This window comes from Arachis hypogaea, chromosome 16 (assembly GCF_003086295.3).
Source record: "Arachis hypogaea cultivar Tifrunner chromosome 16, arahy.Tifrunner.gnm2.J5K5, whole genome shotgun sequence".
NCBI classification, from domain to species: Eukaryota; Viridiplantae; Streptophyta; class Magnoliopsida; order Fabales; family Fabaceae; genus Arachis; species Arachis hypogaea.
In genome coordinates, this window is record NC_092051.1 from 52671966 (window position 1) to 52688928 (window position 16963).

General features: G+C 39.0%; 1 long non-coding RNA gene and 1 other non-coding gene across 2 annotated transcripts; both read left to right on the plus strand.

Moving 5' to 3' along the window:
• Positions 1 to 3697: 3697 nt before the first annotated feature.
• Positions 3698 to 3804, plus strand: LOC112759863 (small nucleolar RNA R71). Its single transcript, XR_003180328.1, has one exon. It is a non-coding gene; the product is annotated as a small nucleolar RNA R71 (small nucleolar RNA).
• Positions 3805 to 11674: 7870 nt separating this feature from the next.
• On the plus strand, positions 11675 to 14755 carry LOC112754242 (uncharacterized). The gene is made up of 2 exons (XR_003178438.3): positions 11675 to 12453; positions 14296 to 14755. It is a non-coding gene; the product is annotated as an uncharacterized lncRNA (long non-coding RNA).
• Positions 14756 to 16963: the final 2208 nt, after the last annotated feature.

The following is a 16963-nucleotide window of genomic DNA, read 5'->3' on the forward strand; positions in this document are numbered from 1 at the left end:
GCTCATCCCAAATGAAATACTTTTCATCATTGATGAGTTTCCTCTTTTGATGCTTGTTGATCATTAAAGGAAATTCCCCAGTTGCCTTAAAATTAGCAATGTCTGCAAACCAGGGTGCCTTAAGAACCAGCATTAATTGCTCATCAGGGAAGAATTCATTGACACTTCATTTGTGGGTGCTACCTTCTTCACAGGGGATTCTGGACAAATGATCTGCTACTTTGTTCTCCCCTCCCTTCTTGTCTTTAATCTCAATGTTGAATTCCTGCAAGAGCAAAATCCACCTTATCAGTCTTAGTTTTTACTCTTGTTTTGCAAGTAAATATTTTAGTGCTGCATGATCAGTGAAAATAATAACTTTAGATCCAATGAGATAAGATCTAAACTTGTCAAATGCAAACACTATTGCTAGTAGTTCCTTCTCATTAGTGGTATAATTCCTTTGAGTGTCATTCAAAACCTTGCTGGCATAATATATAACATGCACTAAATTTCCTTTCCTCTATCCAAGCACTACCCCAACAGCATGGTCTGATGCATCACACATTAGTTCAAAAGGTAAATTCTAATCAGGTGGGGCGATGATAGGTGTTGAGGAAAGTTCTCTTTTTAGTGTTTCAAATGCTAGTGTGCATTTTTAGTCAAATACAAAAGGTATATCAGAGACTAATAAGTTGCTCAAAGGCTTTGCAATTTTGGAAAAATCTCTGATAAACCTTCTGTAGAAACCAACATGGCCTAAAAAACTCTTAATTGCCTTGACATTACTAGGTGGAGGTAGTTTTTCAATTAATTCCACCTTAACTTTGTCTACTTCTATGCCTTTTTCTAAAATTTTATGGCCATGGACAATCCCCTCTGTTACCATAAAATGACATTTCTCCCAGTTTAAAACTAGGTTTATCTCTTGGCACCTTTTTAACACTAAGGCAAGATGATTAATGCAATTGGGAAAGGAATCTCCAAAAATTGAGAAATCGTCCATGAAGACTTCAATGAATTTCTCAATCATGTCTGAGAAAATAGACAACATGCATCTTTGGAAAGTTGCAAGGGCATTGTACAATCCAAAAGGCATGCGCCTGTAACCAAAAACTCCATATGGACAGGTGAATGATGTCTTTTCTTAATCTCTTGGATCAACCACTATTTGATTATAACCCGAATATCCATCAAGAAAACAATAATATGCATGTCTTGCCAATCTCTCCAGCATCTGGTCCATAAAAGGAAGTGGAAAATGATCCTTTCTAGTTGCCTCATTGAGTTTCTTATAGTCAATGCACATCCTCCAGCCTGTTACTGTTCTTGTGGGTATGAGTTCGTTCTTCTCATTGGGTACAACTATGATCCCTCCTTTCTTTGGAACCACATGGACAGGACTCACCCATGGGCTGTCAGAAATGGGATAAATGACTCCTACCTGCCGTAGCTTCATCACTTCTTTTTGGACCACTTCTTTCATCACAGGATTCAGTCTTCTTTGGGCTTGAATGGAGAGTTTGGCATCATCTTCCAGCAAGATCTTATACATGCATATGGATGAGCTTATCCCTTTTAAGTCAGCAAGGGTCCATCCAATGGCATCTTGGTGCTTTTGCAGCACCATGATTAATTCCTCTTCCTGTTCTTGACTGAGGGCAGAATTGATGATCACTGGATAACTTCCATCACTTCCCAAGTATGCATACTTGAGAGTAGGAGGCAGTGCTTTCAACTATAGTTTGGGTGCTTCTTTCTACTTTTTCCTCTCCTCCAATGTGCTTAGAATAGATATTTCAGCTAAGTTGACATCAGTAACCTCATCATTTAACATGGAATCACCCTCTATCAATCCTTCAAGTGCTTCTTCAAAGGTTTCTTGCACTACAGTTTCCACTGCATCTATCCTCATACATTCTCCTAGTGATTTTGATGGATAGCTCATGGCCTTGAATACATTGAATATCATTCTCTCATCATGTAGCCTAAGGGAAAGTTCACCCTTTTGGACATCAATGATGGCTCCAGCAGTAGCTAAAAATGGCCTGCCTAAAATTATTGAAGCCTTAGCTTCTTCCTCCATACCTAATACCACAAAGTTAGCAGGGAGGACGAATTCCCCTACTTTCACTAGCAAGTCTTCCACTATTCCATGAGGGAATTTGAATGACTGATCTGCCAATTGGAGAGCCATTCTTGTTGGTTTGGCTTCCTCAATCTTCATTCTCTTCATCATTATTAAGGACATCAAATTTATACTAGCTCCCAAGTTACATAAGGCTTTTTCAACTATTATTTCCCCTATGATGCATGGAATTTGGAAGCTTCCAGGGTCCTTCAATTTTTGTGGCAGCTTGTGTTGGATGATAGCACTACATTCCTCAGTTAAAACAACAGTTTCATCATTCCTCCAGCTTCTCTTCTTGGTCATCAATTCTTTCAGAAACTTAGCATAAAGTGGCATTTGTTTTAATGCTTTTGCAAAGGAAATGTTGATCTAAAGTTTCTTGAAAATCTCCAAAAATTTGGAGAATTGGCTGTCTTTTGCATTCTTTATTAGGCACTGAGGGTAAGGGGCCTTTGGGACATATGGCTTTAGACCTTTTTTCTCTTCTAATGGGTTGGGAATAGGTGTTTGTGCTTCTTCTTTAGCGTCTGAACTGCCCTCTTCCTTCTCTTCTTGAGTCTCCGTTGGAGTCTCTTTCAATTCCTTTCCACTTTTGAGGGTAATAGCTTTTCGTTCCTCTTTTGAAGTTGTCCGGGTGGCATTACCTGAACTATGCCCAGAAGCTTGCTTGGACAAGTATCCAATTTGTGCTTCAAGTTTCTGAGTGGCGGCTGATAAACCACTATTTTATGGTTTATCTTGTGCTTAATTGAGTGGTTTTTTTATCAACTCTTTACCTACTTATTCATACTATTTGCACGGTTTTACAATTCCTTCCCAGAATTTGTACTATGATTGAAAACATGGTTTATCTTGATTTTGCAGATTGGATGTTACTTCCTCTTGGAATTTCTTCATGTCTTTAATCTCCTTGCTAAGGTTTACAAGCATAGCTTCCATCTTGGCCATTTTGTCATCTTCATGTGGTGAGGGTTGGTTGGAATTGGGGTGTCGAGAGTGGTTGTTGTAGTTTTGGTATGGTGGCTGTGGATAAGTGTTTACTGTGGTCCGGTATGGTTTTGGGCTGGAGTATTGGTGAGTGGAGTTGTTATACTGGTTTGGATTGTGAGGTCTGTGTTCTTGGCCTTGGCTTTATTGGTTCCCCCACCCAAAGTTTGGGTGGTTCCTCCAACCAGTGTTATAGGTTTTAGAGTATGGATCATTAGCTTGCCTAGATGAGTTTCCAAGGTAATTAGCTTCCTCCGAGTTAACTCTTTCTTCTATCTCTAACTCTTCTTAGGGTGATGGTTGAATGTGGATAGTTGCAGCCTGATTCTTTTCCATTTGCTTGGTTAATTCAGCCATTTGCTTGGTGATCATCTTGTTCTGAGCTAGGATTGCATCCATATGGTTTAATTACAAGACTCCCCTGTTGTTGCTCCTATCTGAGGCATAAAAGTACTCATTGTCAGCCACTGTCTCTATAACATCAATGGCTTCTTCAATGGTCTTCTTCTTGTTGAGAGAACCCCCAGATGAATGGTCTACAGCCTTCCTTGATTCACAATTCAGCCCTTCATAAAAGATATAGATTTGCACCCACTCATTAAACATATCAGGGGGCATTTCTTTGTAAAGTCCTTGAATCTCTCCCAGGCTTCATAAAGAGTTTCACCATCCTGCTGTTTGAATGTCTGCACTTCAGTTCTTAGCCTATTTATTCTTTGTGGAAGGTAGAACCTTGTTAAGAATTTGTTCATTACATCTTCCCATGTGGTCAAGCTTTCCTTGGGAAATGACTCTAGCCATTTTGATGCTTTGTCCCTCAAAAAAAATGGAAACAGTAGCAATCTATAGGTGTCAGGATGAACACCATTAGATTTAACCGTGTCACATATCCTTTGGAATTTAGTGAGATACTCATTAGGATCCTCTTGTGCACTTTCTCCGAAAGAACAGTTGTTCTGGACAAGAGTTATGAGCTAAGGCTTCAATTCGAAATTATTAGCATGGATAGTTGGCCTTTGAATGCTGCTGCCATAATTTCCTGGATTTGGATTGATGTATGATCCAAGAACTCTCCTCTCTTGTCCAGCAGGGTTAGCTCCACCTCTTCTGGCATGATTGTTCACCTCTCCCTCATGATGGTTTTCCATATCATCCTCCATGGTTATATCAAAGTATTGCTCCTCTTCTTTGCACCAACAACCCTTTTTCTTCTTGCTTCCTTCCTTAATCTCAGGAAGGTTCTTTTTGGTTCACTATCAAAGGAAGTTGAAGTTTCCTTTCTCCTACCTGTTATATAATGAACAAGTATAAGAAACAGCAAGTGTAGAGTCTACAAAAACAGAGTATAGTTAGCTTGGTTAGAGCAATTTATCAAATAGTTAGTAGGTTAGCTTGTTGGAAAGTAAAGAAGTAAGGTAAAATTAAAAAGAAATAACTAACAGAAAATTGCAGAGAATAAACTGAACAACTGGAATTAAAATTCAATTAATCAAAAGAAAAATTAAAGTGCTCAATCTAGTTATCCTTCAATTTAGTAATTGTCAATACAAAACCAATCCCCAACAATGGCGCCATAAACTTGATTCGCTGGAATTTACCTCTCAACAAATTTCCTACTGGCAAGTGCACCGGATTGTCGTCAAGTAAAAACTCACTGTAGAGTGAGGTCGAATCCCACAGAGATTGGTAGATTGAGCAATGTTAATTAGAGAATTATGCTAGTTGAGCGAAATCGGAATTGAATTGGGAATTGCAGAAAGTAAAAATTGGAAGGAAACTTAAATTGCAAGAAATTAAATGACAGAAAATTAAATTGCTGGAAATAAAGAACATGAACTTAAATTGCAAGAAATTAAAAGGGAATGGGGATTTAACATAAAATTAAAAAAGTAGAATGTAAATAGAATGGGTAGATCAGAGATGGGGCAATCGTTGGGTTTAGGAGATGTATAATTCTTCGAATCAAATTCATTTTCATCTCTTTCGCAATCAATGCATTCGTTGATCTCCTTGGCAATCTTAATTGATTGGATCCCAATTTCTTGGCTCACCAATCTCTCTAAGCATGAACAATGGCCCAATTCCTTGATTTAAGTGCTCATGGGAAGAGATGAAGTTTGGACACTGATTATACCACACAAATTCATAGATCAAAGTGTTGGTAGGATTACATGTCACTATATCCATCCAAACCCCAATCTAATCCAATGTGAGAAAGCATTTCTAGCATGATTTCCTCATTCCTCTTCCAAGGTTTCGAGGAGATCCAATTATGAATAGCTTCTTTCCCAAGATAACTATCCAATTGGATGAAGACCAAAAGCTTTCTAGCAAAATCAAGAGAAAAAAAGAAGAAAATGAATGAAAACTAATATTGATCCATTGAATTACACAGAGCTCCCTAACCCAATGAAAGGGGTTTAGTTGTTCATAGCTCTCAAAATGGATATTCGGATTGAAAGATACATTGCAAAGGAAAAATCAACAGAAAGTAAATGTGCAGTACTCCGTATAAGGAAAATCAAAATTGGAAAAAAAAGATCCCTCTAACTTAAATTCTAAACTATTTATACATTATCTTCCACTGATCTTCAATCTATGAATTGGGCTTTTGGCCTTGGTGGAATTGGGTTGAATTGGCTCCAATTGGTTTTCTTTGCTGCTGAGAAGAGATTGGTTTGAATTGCAGAGTCTGATGCTTCACGTTGGGGTCAACATTTGATGGTCAACGTTGACTCAAACGCTCTTCAGAAAAACAAGAAAAACTTGCTGTCAATGGCGTTTGACTCAACGTTAGAGGGCCAATGTTCCACTATCCACGTGCGCGCGTGCTTTGCGCGTTTGCGCACAAAGGGCAAAAATTCTCATCCACCCGTACGCGTGCTTCATGCGTGCGCGTGGATGCGAATATTTCATTTTACAGCTTTAAAACCATGCAGGGGACGTTGGCCTCAGCGTTGGACCTCTAACGTTCCCTCCAATGTTAGCGTTTTCACGTGTGCGCATACTCCATGCTTACGCGTGATTTGCCCTTTTTCCCATCCACGTGTACGCGTCACTGACGCGTACGCGTTGATTTAAGTTTTTCTAATCCAAATTCTGAGTTCTTCATCACGGACGTTGGTGGCTGGCATTTGAGGCAACGTTGGACTCCAACGTTCATTTAGTGATGCGTACGCGTGACCCACGCATACGCATGGATGGTCAATTTCGCCATTCCACGCATTTGCGTGACTCACGCTTACGCTTGGATATGAAAATTTTTCTTTTTCACGCGTGCGCGTCATAGACGCGTACGCGTCACTCAAAAATCCTTCAGCCCCAGAATTGATCATTTTCTCACAACGTTGGGGGTAATGTTGGATGTCCAATGCTCCCTCCAACGTGAGCATCAGCGAAATATGCAGAGCCTTGTTCTGCTTCTCTTCCAACGTTTGAGGTAATGTTGGTGGTTTAACTTGGCCACAAACGTTGCTTCTTCTCCATCTTTTCCATGCTCATTCTTCAACCTTCCTCCATGCTTTCTTTCACCTATCATCAACCAATACATGCATCAAAGCTTTGCTAAAGTCATAAGAATTCTTATCATTCTTAGCATATAAGTAATTATAGCATAATTCTCATGAAATTGCATCAAATTAATCATGGTTGAATGAAACTAGGCATACATGAATTTCTACACAATTTGCTTACTTATAGCTCAAGAAAGTGCATAAAACCTATTAAAAACAAGGAAAAAGGATAGTGAAACTAGCCTAAGATGCTCTGGCATCAGGTGGCACGCCACTGCTGGGTGTGGCACGCCAGCTATATCTTTCAGAAGAGAGTCTTTGAAGCTCCACTATGGGCGTGGTACGCCAAGGCCAAGGGTGGAACAGCAGTTATCTTTTCCAGAGGAAAGTCCTTGAAGATTTACAATGGGTGTGGCACACTAAGGCCAGGCGTGGCACGCCAGTTACCTGATCTAGAAAAGAATTCTTGAAGTATCATCATAGGCGTGGCACGCCAGGCATATTGTCCAAAGAGGAATTCTTGAAGACTTACAGTGAGCATGGCATGCCAGAGCTGCCCGTGGCACGCCAAGTCTAATTTCCAAAAGAGGGCTCTCCATGTTTCATCAACGGCGTGGCATACCAAGCTGGGCGTGGCACGCCAGTTCTATCTTCCAAGAAGGGCGTGGCATGCCAAGTTTTGGGCGTGGCACGCCAACTTTGCTCACACTATGGGCGTGGCACGCCTGGTCTAAGGCGTAGCACGCTAGTTCAACTGGCCAGAGAAGAAGCTTTGTCACATCAATAAGGGCGTGGCACACTAGTCCTGGACGTGGCACGCCAATTCATTTGTCTAGAGGAGAAAGAAAGAAGCATTACTAAGGGCATGCCACTTGGTACTTTGGGCATGACACGCCAAGCTTGTGAACCTAAACTCTCATCAATGGGCGTGCCACTTGGTATTTTGGGCGTGGCACGCCAACTCTGTTGATGCTATAGGCGTGGCACGCCAGTTCACTTGACCAGATAGGAAGGTTTGCTACACCAACAAGGGCGTGGCATGCTGATGACCGGAATTCACTCCCCATATAAAAATGATGAATCCGTTCTTTTGGCAAGCGCACCAAAATTATCGTCAAGTAATAACCCACAGCGGAGTGGGATCGTATCCGCAGAGATTGGTAGATTTGAGCAATTTTAATCAATTGGTGAATTAGTCAAGCTAAACAGAATAGATTGTGATTGCAAAATTATAAATTGTCAGAATTATAAATGACTCAAAAGTAAAGGAAAGCAGTAAAGTGCAGAAATGAAAATGGCAAGAATGTAAAGGGCAGAAACTTAAATGACTTGATTGTAAATGGAAATGAGGATTGGCAGAAAGGAAAGGAAGCTATAAAGAAAGTGGAAGATAAGAATAGGAAAATTCATTGAGATCAGAAGATGTTGTCTCTTTAGATTAAATCCAGCTCATATCCTCTTCAATCATGCAACTCATTGACCTCTTGGCAATCATGATTGATTGAGCCCCAATCCCTTGGTGACTTAATCTCTCAGATCTTGATCAATAGCCAATTCTTTGGTCTAATTGCTCATGAAGATAGATATGATTGGTCCCTGATTATACCATACATCATCATAGGTCCAAGTAGAGGGAGGATTCTATGTCACCATATCCAAACACCAAAACCCAGATCTTACTCAAGTGTGAGAAGGGATTTCTAGCTTGGTTTCATGTTTCCTTTTCCAAGGTTCCCATGAAACCCATTTTGCATTCAATCTCTTTTCCAGGATAATTGAACACTAGCATTAAAACAAAATTCCTTCTAGAAAATCAAAGAGAAAATAAAGAAAAGAAGAAATTAACTGTCATTAATCCATCAAGTACAACAGAGCTTCCTCTCTCAATGAGAGGGAATTTAGCTACTCATAGCTCAGAGAAAAGTACAAGATATGGAGAGATGATAAAGTGAAAAAGTAAATCTAACTAAAAACTCTACTCCACAACTTAGCTTCCCAACTGCTTAACCCTTTTTTCAGTATCTTCAGGGGGTATTTATACTACTCCTAGCACTAGAAAATAAAGGAATTACAAAAGTGAAAAGAAAAATACAACTTGGAGGGAAAAGAAACTCAATAAATGTGATCTCCCAACTGGCGTGTGAATGGCACTTCAGTGGCGTGCCACGCCCAACTCTAAATCTGGTTTGGCGTACCACGCCCAACTCTTCAAGTGGCACGCCTTCCTTCATTGGCCTCCCTGGCGTGCCATGCCTTCGAGCCCAAATGGCACGCCCAGGGTTCTTTAAGCACTTGTGTAGCCTGGCGTGCCACACCTTTGACTTCAAGTGGCACGCCCAGGCCTTTTTAAAACCTTGGATAGCCTGGCGTGCCATGCCTTCGAGCCCAAGTGGCACGCCCAGGCCTTCTCCCTCTTCTTCTTGCTTCTGGAAAGTTGAACTGGCGTGGCACGCCCAGGGTCTGGCGTGCCACGCCCATTATGTATGGTTGGACTTCCTCTCTGGAAAACTGAACTAGCGTGGCACGCCCAGGATCTGGCGTGCCACGCCCATTTTTGTGCTTGGCTCCTTCGCTGGCATGCCACGCCCAGAACTCAAGTGGCACACCTAGGTCTTCTCTTGGTTGATTGTTGATGATGGCGTGCCACGGCTGAGACTCAAGTGGCACGCCCAGGTCTTCTCTTGGGTGATTGGTGATGATGGCGTGCCACGCTTGAGACTCAAGTGGCACGCTTGGGTGGAGAATGGTAGCTGGTGTGCCACGCCTTCGATACCAAGTGGCACACCCATATGGTTGGCCTCCTATCTCCGTCTCTAGAAAATATAACTGTCGTGCCATGCCCAAGGTCTGGCGTGCCACGCCCATTGTTCCTCTTGGTTCCAGTAACTAGCGTGCCACGCCCAGCATTCAAGTGGCACGCCCAGGTGAGAATCTTAAGCTGGCGTGCCACGCCTTCAATACCAAGTGGCACGCCCAGCCTTTGCTTTGGCTTTCTTGTACATTGGCGTGCCACGCCTAGATGCTCAAGTGGCACGCCTAAGTGAGGATGAAAGCTTGGTGTGCGACGCCTTCGATCTCAAGGGGCACGCCCAGGACTTTTTAGCCTTCAACCTCTTCTCTGGAATCTTGTACTAGCGTGTCACGCCATGCTGCTTGATGAATCCACATTTTATGATATTTATTTGCTCTATTTGGGTGGATTTCATCAACTTTTCCTACACTTATTCCTTTAAATAGCATAGTTTTGTAATTCTCCTTAGATTTGTGCTTAATTGTGAAAACATGCTTTTTAAGACTTAAAATAGCTAATTTTATTCCACTTTCATTCCATTCGATGCCTTAATGTGTTTGATGAGTAATTTCAGGATTCCAAGGAAAATATGGATGGAAGAAGTGATGGAAAAGCATGTACAAAGGGGGAAAACATGAAGAAAACAAAGGAGAAGCACACATTGGAGTGTGCGTGCGTACGACCTAGGGTGCGTACGCACAAAAGCCACAAAACCATGTGTGCATACGCACGACAACCTGTGCATACGTACAAGAAGAAAATCAGCATGTGTGCAGATGCACACACCTGTGCATCTGCACACGTCCCAGCGCGTGACTCATTTAATGGAAATCGCTAGGGGCAATTTTTGGGCCTCCAGAGCCCAGTTTTTGGAATTTCTGAAGCTAATTCTTCCTATATTAAGAAAGGCCTCACTCCATGTGAAGGGGGGAGTAATTAGGGTAGATTTTTATCATGTAATTCATTTTCTAGAGAGAGAAGCTCCTCCTTCTCTCTAGAAATTAGGGTTCTTAGTTTATTTTCCTTGTAATTTGCCTTTTTAATTCTTGTTTTACTTTAATTTCTTCTACCTTTCCTTGTTCTATTGTCTTAATTTCATTATTTTATCTTGTCACTTTCTCCATTTTTGCCACTTTTATGTATTTGCACTCTTGTTACTTTAATTTACATTTAATGCAATTTTATGTTTCATGCCTCTTTATTGCTTTATTGAGTTGCTATCTTTATTTTCCTTGCAATTGGTAGTTGTAGCATTTATTATTTCTTGTCATTTACCATGCTTTCTTTTTATGCCCACCAAGTGTTTGATAAAATTCTTGGTTAGGTTTTTGCATAGTTTTTCTCACTCTTGGTTGAGAAATTGAGTGGTTTAGGTGAACTTGAGTGGTGGATGTCCATTTCATATTGTGTGAGGGTTGTTAATTAATTTGGTTTCCACTGACGCTAATCTTTCACTAAGTTAATTAGTGAGTTGATTAGGACTTGTGGATTGAAATTAATTATGCCTAATTGACTTATTCTCGATGTAGGGTTGACTAATTGGGATTAATCTACACATAATTACCATGTTTGTGGTCCACAACTATGATAGGAATCCTTAATTAACCAATTCTCACCAAGATTCCTTTTTAGCTTTCAATTGCCATTTTCATTGCTTTTACTTGCTTTGACTTTTACTTTCTTGCATGCTAAGTTACCCTTTTGCAGTTTAATTTCTTGCCATTTACATTGCTTGCTCTCTCTTGCATTCACAACCCCAAATTTCCTCATAGCCAATGATATGACACTTAATTGCAATTCCTAGGAAAGAAGACCCGAAGTTTAAATACTCTCGATTATATGTTTTGTATTGAATTTATTATTTGATTGATGTTCAATTGTTGGGTTTGGACTATACTTGCAACGGACAAATTCTACTTTTAGTGTGAAAATCCAAACTCGTGCAATTGGACGTTATCAAATTTGGCGCCGTTGTCGGGGATTGCAATTGTGTTATATTGTTGGCTATTGTTAGTATGTGAATATGTGAATAGTTTGTTTTTTATTGGTTGCTTGTTTTTACTTGTAAATATGTCTCTTGGTTGTTAGCTTGCTTAATAAATTCTTGCTTTAAAATGCATATGTGAATAGTTAGTAATTTTATTTATATTGCTTTTTTAACTTGTGTTGCATGTTTAAAATTTTTTATTAATTTTTGGATGGTTGAAATAATTTTAGGTAGATTTTTGTTTGTGCATATTACTAATGCTTTAAATAGTCCCTCATAGACACCCTCTGCTGGCAGCGTTTGCACAATACTTACGTACGCACTATTGCCCATTTTCCTATCCGTACATACGCACAAGCGTTAGTGCGTACGCACCCCCAATTCACGCCTCTCTGCTGGGAGTGCCCTCACAGTTGGTGCATCCGCATTACCCTCCTCTCCGCTTCTGTTGTCTTTTCCTCTTCTCTGAGCCACCCAACAGCCATCAGCTTCTCCGTTTCAACATCCATCTTCTTCACCATCATAATCCATCCCTTCTCAGCCTCCAGTCACCGAGCCTCCATTTTCTCTTCATCTTCTTTCCCATGCCCAACCCTCCTCTCTCCGCGTCGCAGAACCCTGACCTCCGCCACCACAACCGTGAGCCCAAGGGCCACCGCACCACGCTCTGCAACCAGTGAGCTCGCAGTCGCCGGCAACCTCACCTCTTCTCTTCCTCTTCCCTGTTTCTCATTCACACTCTTCTCCTCTCTCCATCTCACTCGCGAAACCACTGAACCCTAGCTCTGCCAACCACCGTCACCCTCCGTTTTCACCGCCGACCACAACCCACACCGCCGCGCCCCTTTTTCTTCTTCTTCATGTGCCCTCTCACCCCTGACCCTCTCGTTCCTTTTGGGTTGAAGAACAGAGCAAGTACAAGCTCTTGTTCTCTTCGTCTCAAGCGAGTCCAGCTGCTGCGACGTATCCCCTGTGTCTTCCAGCACTGTGCCGACTTCCCTCTCTAACACTGCCCTTGGCCCCACCACCTCCCCTTCCCCTTCCCTGTTCCATTCCTTCCTTCCAGGTTCCATTTTCTTTTCTGTTTTCTATTCTCTTTTCTGGTTTCTGTTAGCTTAGTTTAATTTTTGTTGATTAAGTTAGTTAGAAATGCATGTTAGTTGATTAGGTTGTTAGAGAATTTGGCTTGGATAGTGGATTTAGCCTTGTTTGAGTTGATGATGCTATAAAGGAGTTGCTGTTTCATTAACATTTCTTGGCTTGTTGTTGCTGAGTGTTGCTTTGCTTGCTGCTTGGACCAAGTTATATGAACTGCAATGATTTAGGTTTGTTTTGATTAATAATGCTTTTTGGAATGTTGCTCTTTCATTGATTTGCCCTGTGCTGAATTGATTTGTTCATGCTGCTGCATAGTCTTATTGCTGCTCTACTCTTGCTGAAGGCTGTTATAAATTTCAATTTGATTGCTGCTGAGTTCTTCTTAAATTTTTACTTCATTGTTGGGTTCAATTATGCTTAATTGTTTGAACTCATGCTGCTTCTGGAATGGTTATTGAATTCAGAGAAAGGAAAGCTACCCGAATCTCTTGCTTTTGCTCATTGTTACTGTCTTGGTGCTGTAACTTAGGCCATTATTTGCTCATGGCTGCTGGTTGCTTAATTGCTTATTAATGTTTTGTTGCTGTTTGTTAGCTTACTTTCTCAATTCATGTGAATCCATATCTAGTTTTTGGTGTTTAATTGTAATACATTCATATGGAATTTGAATTGATTGATTGAGTTTGGGGAATGGCCGATTTTGTGATGAAATGCTGCCGGATTTTTTCTAACCATGTTTCATGAAATAAAATTGTTTTATTTGGTGCAACAAGCTTCTATTTGATGAAATTATGTGTCAATAGAATTTTGTTTGCTAAATGATTTTGGAAACTCCTCAAGAACTTGTTTACAAGTTTTGGTCATACTTATAACATTATTTGCTTGTTTATAATGCTGATTTACTTCTATGCATTGAATAGTTTGAGTGAATTTTCAAATTGACCATAACTTGAAACTCTTTTGAGATTTTGAGCCTCTTTTGCATAAACTCACAAGATTGAAGGTTTTAAATCCATGTGGCTGAATTGATTCATTCTATTCATACCTAATTTACATTAAGTCACATAGATCATGAGGTTTTCCATTCTTGTTTTAACTTGTGACTTTTATGCCTCATTGAATTTGGTGTTTGAATGTTTCTTGATTAACTTGTTTCTCAATGTTTTGATTTTGCCAATACCAAATTGCTTAAACTTATGCCACTTTGCTTGTGATTGATAATTACTTGATTATGTGCTCTACACATACATGTGCGTCACTTGTTTTGGCATCTTGAATTGTTGAGAAGTTGAACTTGAACTTGCTTGTTTTGGAAATTGTTAAGGGACGTTTTTGCTATGCACATAAATTTTGCTTTTCTTTTTTGTTTTCAACTAACTCTTCCTTTTTCTTTATATGACTTTTGACCTTTGTTTTCTTTTTCAACCAACTTTTTCATTATATAACTTTTGACTTTTTTTTTCTTTTTCAACTAATTTTTTCTTCTTCTTAACATAACTTTTGACTATCTTTTCTTTCTTTTCTTTTTCAACTAATTATTTTCTTTTTACTAACATAACTTTTAAATTTTAACTTTCTTTTTATTTTTCAACTAACATTAACCTTTAACTTTTAACCGTTTTCTTTCTCTTTGTGCATAGTAATAACGTTCCTTCCTTCTTTTATTCATTGATAAACAAGCAAGTTAGCTTTCCTCATGTCCTGAATTTGATTGAAAGTTGTTTCTGTTTGATTTAATTTGACTCTCATGTATGCTTCCATTCAAATTTACATTATTTGTTCACTTCATATATGCTGTTTGGTGATTCAGTTTACAACTTCTGTTCACTTGAGGAGGATCATCCTCTCCAACGGCACCTACATTCTGCCTGAGCTTGACACTCCCTCCGAGCATTCTGAGGAGGAGGAGGACCAACATCATGAGCCAAAGGAGATCTGAGAACCACAAGCAGACGGAAGAGCTGATGATAGCGACGACTCCTTCCACTCTGCATAATCATGAGCACCGAGGACGGTGCTACATCTTAAGTGTGGGGAGGTTGTCCAACTTCAGCAGCACATTTTGGGTGACAATCTTCATTTCCGAACGAACACCTTTAGGGTAGTTTCTTTTTTATGTTTTGTTTGGTACTTTGTATATATTTTATCCTTTTGAGGAACTTTTTACTTAGTTTATTGCACTTTCTTAGCTTATTGCACTTTTTAATTTTGCTTGTACATAACTTAGTATTATATAATAGTTATGCATATTTTGATATTTTTGCCTTCAATTTTGGCTTGTACATATGCTTTTTGGTTTTTAGTCTTGATTGTGATTTGGATGATGTGATGATTGCACCTAAGTTTGATTTCCTATGCATTTGCTATTTTGGTTTGATTGAAAGTAGGAATTAAACTTAGGATTTTTTTTTACTTTTTCCATCCAATCACATTATATATATATATATATATATATATATATATATATATAGAATAAATATTAGTCAAATTAATGAAATTTCAAAGAAGCTTACTTTTTATATAGGGCATTGAAATTCAAATTGAATTGAGTTGAAATCTTTTGAAACTTGCATGATTTATACATTGTGGGATATGTTTTTTGAGTTAAAGAACACATAACTTGTGAGATTTTGAGCCTTATTGTGTTGTTACATTATTTGACCACTTATTCCATTATTGTGTGTTGCTCTTCTCTATGATTGCAATCTTTGGTTTGTTTAAGTCTATATCCATTGTTTAATGTATATTTATGTAATTATGTGATTGAGGCCATCACTTCATTATAGCTCACTTAACCCAAATAGCCTACCATTTCATTCACCTTTGTTTGCCACTTTGAACCTTTTTAATCCCCCTTTGTTCTTTATTTTGCCACGTCATTAACCTTAAGCGAAAAACAATGAAGTGTCCCTTATTTGAATCTTTGAGTAGCTTAAGTTAGTGAGAGTGTGTAATGTTTAAGTGTGGGGAAAATGTGGGAACTTTGGGTGATAAAAATGTGTTTTATGCTTATTGAAAAATGTTAGAAATTTGGGTACATGCTCATGTAATATTATAGAAACCATATGCATTCATGAGTTGGTATATATATTATGTTCTTTAAAAAAAAGAAAAAGAAAGAAAAGAAAAAGAAATAATGAAAAGGGGACAAAATTACCCCAATGTGAAATCTAATAAAAATCAATGCATATATGATTGAATTTGATGCATGAGCGTGTATATATTAAAAGTGAGATTATGGGTAGCTAAGTTTGATATTAGAATTGTATATGTTGTGTATGTCTTAGGTGAGAATTTAGGCTAATCAAATATATATAGATAGTTAGATAGTATAGGTACATACACAGAGATAGATTGCATATAGATAATTATATTGAATAAATGTTGATCCCCTTCTTGTCTTCTTTTGGTATAGCATGAGGACATGCTATTGTTTAAGTGTGGGGTTGTGATGAATCCACATTTTCTGATATTTATTTGCTCTATCTGGGTGGATTTCATCAACTTTTCCTACACTTATTCCTTTAAATAGCATAGCTTTGTAATTCTCCCTAGATTTGTGCTTAATTGTAAAAACATGCTTTTTAAGCCTTAAAATAGCTAATTTTATTCCACTTTCATTGCATTCGATGCCTTGATGTGTTTGATGAGTAATTCCAGGATTCCAAGGAAAATATGGATGGAAGAAGTGATGGAAAGGCATGTATGATAAACCCCGATTTCGTGATTTATCTTGTGATTATTTTAGGGGATTTTACCACCTTTTTCCATATTTATTCAATGAAATAGCATGGTTTTGTAATTATCCCTTGAATTTTGCTTAAGTGTAAAAACATGATTTTTAGGCCTTAAATTGGTAATTTTGATTGACTTTAATTCCATTCGATGCCTTGATATGTGTATTGAGTGATTTCAGGTTTATAAGGCAAGTATTGGATGGAAGAAATGAGTAGAAAAACATACAAAGGGGAGAATGCATGAAGAAACAAAGATTGGAAATGCATCAAAGGACGCGCACGCGCACAAGGCGCGCCTGCGCAAAAGTGGTCTCGCCCATAGACGCGCATGCGTACATGCCGCATCCGCGCGGATGGAGAATTTACCAATCGACGCGCACGCGCACATGGCGCACATGCGCCGGTACTCTCACATGGCCCACTTAAAGGCAAAATGCTGGGGGCGATTTCTGAGCTACCCAGGCCCAAATCCAACTTGTTTCTGAGTGTATTTCATGCAGAATTGAAGTCCAAGAAAAGGGAGAGCAATTAGTTTTAGCCATCATGAACCTTTAGTTAGTTTTCTAGAGAGAGAAGCTCTCTCTTCTCTCTAGAATTAGGTTAGGATTAGGTTAGATTATCTTAGATTCATGTTTAATTACTTGATTTCATCTTGTTTCTTTTATAATTCCTCATCTCTACATCTAGATTCTCTTAATTGTGATGCTAATTTCTCAATTTGCTCTCTTTTGTAATGATGAA